Source organism: Durio zibethinus, chromosome 1, assembly GCF_047325235.1.
Source record: "Durio zibethinus cultivar Kanyao isolate XHJ-2024 chromosome 1, ASM4732523v1, whole genome shotgun sequence".
NCBI lineage: Eukaryota > Viridiplantae > Streptophyta > Magnoliopsida > Malvales > Malvaceae > Durio > Durio zibethinus.
The window spans coordinates 13,519,234-13,522,500 of NC_143162.1; the positions used below are offsets into that span (position 1 = coordinate 13,519,234).

The 3,267-nt window shown below is 48.3% G+C and overlaps 1 pseudogene; it reads left to right on the top strand.

Moving 5' to 3' along the window:
* The first annotated feature begins 1,739 nt into the window (after nt 1-1,739).
* The window catches only part of LOC149520391 (18S ribosomal RNA), a 1,808-nt pseudogene continuing 280 nt past the window's right edge, over nt 1,740-3,267 (top strand).

Genomic DNA, 3,267 nt, shown 5'->3' on the forward strand with positions numbered 1-3,267 from the left:
TGACCGCCATCGGCATAAGCTGGCCCTTGGAATAGGCACTTGCCTCAACAACCATCGACACATGCATGCCTCGATGAGCATCGACAAAAGATGGCCCTTGGTGCGGGCGGTTGCCCCGAGCACCATCGACACGTGTTGGGCCTTGGTGCGAGCACATGTCTCGACCACCATCATCACAAGCTGGCCATTGGTACGGGCACTTGCTTGGACCACCATCGACAAATGCCATGCCTCGATCAACATCGATAGAAGATGGTCCCTGGTGCATGCAGTTGCCTCGAGCACTATCGGCACAAGCTGGCCCTTGGTGTGGGCACTTGTCTCGACCACCATCGATAGAAGATGGCCCCTGGTGTGAGCGATTGCATCGAACCCCATCGGCACATGTTAGGCCTTGGTGCGAGCGGTTGCCTCAATCATCATCGGTAGAAGATGGCCTTTGATGTGGGTGGTTACCTTGAACACCATCGACACATGTTGGGCCTTGGTGCGGGCACATACCTAGACCACCATTGGCACAAGGCGGCCCTTGGTGTAAGCACTTGCCTCGATCACCATCGGCATGTGCCATGCCTCGATCACTGTCAGCAGAAGATGGCCCCTAGTATAGGCAGTTACGTAGGTGTGCGTGATGGGCCTCCCATTACGTACACCCAGGGTAACATCCCTCGAGTGAAATATAGGGCGTGCGTGCCTTTCGACCATTTTGTCAGACAATTGGCTTCTCCGGGGATCGACAGGTGCCCATAGCCTCGATCAGTTGATGTGCATGTGAAAAAAGAGAGTCGAGCATGAGCCTGTGCATGTAACGGATGCTGCCCTAGACCCCAGACCAAGTCCTCGAATCGAGCAAAGGCTTCCTGGGGTGGTGCAAGCAGAAGTTGCGATTATGGGCTTGGCTCGACCAAGTCTCTTAGTATTTGACGATCTCACAGTTCCTTCTTGTTGACCATAAAAACACCTTGGCCTTGATGAGATCGTGCACACAGTCGATGCTGCCCAAGACCCTAGGAACAAGTCCTTGAATTAGGCAATGTCCCTCTGGGGTGGTGTCAGCAGAGCTCGCGCGTGCAATTCGGCCAGGCCAAGCATTGTTGGTATCGCGCCGTTGTTGCCTATTGAATGGCTCGAGCAGACTCGTGGCCCTTGCTTGTGTTTTTCTCATGCCAAGCGGTTGTGGCATGGCCTTGCACGTCATTTCATCTGCTCACTCGTCGAGTAATCGATCGGGTGGGTTATGGACCGACACGCGTGGATGCTGCCACTTGTACGCAATGGGCATATGAGTGGTGCTATGGTTGTGCGTGATGGCAAGCTCTGTGCTCGATGCATCAAACTGTCGACCCGTTATCCTCTTCAATCTCCCCTCATATGATCATCGTACCCCTGGGGTACGATCGAGATCCTGTACTGCATACCTGAATCAATGGAAACTGGATGTCTCACCATCTCTCATCCGTCTCGTGTCCTGAGGGGCTACGGGTCAGACGTCAATCGTGGTCGGTGTCCCAAGCACACCACCCAATCCTCCGTGGCTGTATTGGTGCACCGGTGTTCAATCATGCTTTCAGATGTGAAATGTTTAGCTGACGCGGGCTCTCGACCCCTGTTCGTCCAATGCTATGCATTTAATGTGCTTGACACGCATGACGCTTACGCTCTATGTTGCACTCCACATCCGATGCTATGCATTTCATATGCATCGAGGCCCACGCGATGCCAACGTCCCAAAAGAATGCTATTTGGTTGATCCTGCCAGTAGTCATATGCTTGTCTCAAAGATTAAGCCATGCATGTGTAAGTATGAACTAATTTAGACTGTGAAACTATGAATGGCTCATTAAATCAGTTATAGTTTGTTTGATGGTATCTACTACTCGGATAACCATAGTAATTCTAGTGCTAATACATGCAACAAACCCAGACTTCTGGAAGGGATGCATTTATTAGATAAAAGGTCGACGCGGGCTACGCTTGTTGCTCTGATGATTCATGATAACTCGACGAATTGCATGGCCTTTTGTGCCGATGATGCATCATTCAAATTTTTGCCCTATCAACTTTCGATGGTAGGATAGTGGCCTAATATGGTGGTGACGGGTGATGGAGAATTAGGGTTCGATTCTAAAAAGGAAGCCTAAGAAACGGCTAGCACATCCAAGGAAGGCAATAGGCATGCAAATTACCTAATCATGACATGAGGAGGTAGTGACAATAAACAATAATATCGGGCTCAATGAGTCTGGTAATTGGAATGAGTACAATCTAAATCCCTTAATGAGGATCCATTGGAGGGCAAGTCTGGTGCTAGTAGTCACGATAATTCCAGCTTTAATAGCGTATATTTAAGTTGTTACAATTAAAAAGCTCGTAGTTGGAACTAGGGTTGGGTCATCCGGTCTGTCTCATGATGAGTACCGATCTATTCGTCTCTACTACCGGTGATGCACTCCTGGACTTATTTGCCCGAGTCGTTTCTTTGACACTGTTCTTTGAAAAAATTAGAGTGCTCAAAGCAGGCTTACGCTTGTATACATTAGCATGGGATAACGTCATAGGATTTTGGTCCTATTATGTTGGCCTTCGAGATCGGAGTAATGATTAACTAGAATAGTCGGGGGCATTCGTATTTCATAGTCAGAGGTGAAATTCTTGGATTTATGAAAGATGAACAACTGTGAAAGCATTTTCCAAGGATGTTTTCATTAATCAAGAAGTAAAGTTAGGGGCTCGAAGATGATCAGATACCATCCTAGTCTTAACCATAAACGATGCCGACCAGGGATAGGTGGATGTTACTTTTAGGACTCTGCCGGCACCTTATGAGAAATCAAAGTCTTTAGGTTCTGAGGGGAGTATGGTCGCAAGGCTGAAACTTAAAGGAATTGACGAAAAGGCACCACCAGGAGTGGAGCCTGCAACTTAATTTCACTCTACACGGGGAAACTTACCAGGTCCAGACATAGTAAGGATTGATAAACTGAGAGCTCTTTCTTAATTCTATGGGTGGTGGTGCATGGCCTTTCTTAGTTGGTGGAGCAATTTGTCTGGTTAATTTCGTTAACAAACGAGACCTCAGCCTGCTAACTAGCTATGCGGAGGTGATCCTTTGTGGCTAGCTTCTTAAAGGGACTATGGTTGCTTAGGCCAAGGAAGTTTGAGGCAACAGCAGGTCTGTGATGCCCATAGATGTTTTGGGCCACACGCGCGCTACACTGATGTATCCAATGAGTTTATATACTTGGCCGACAGGCTGGGGTAATCTTT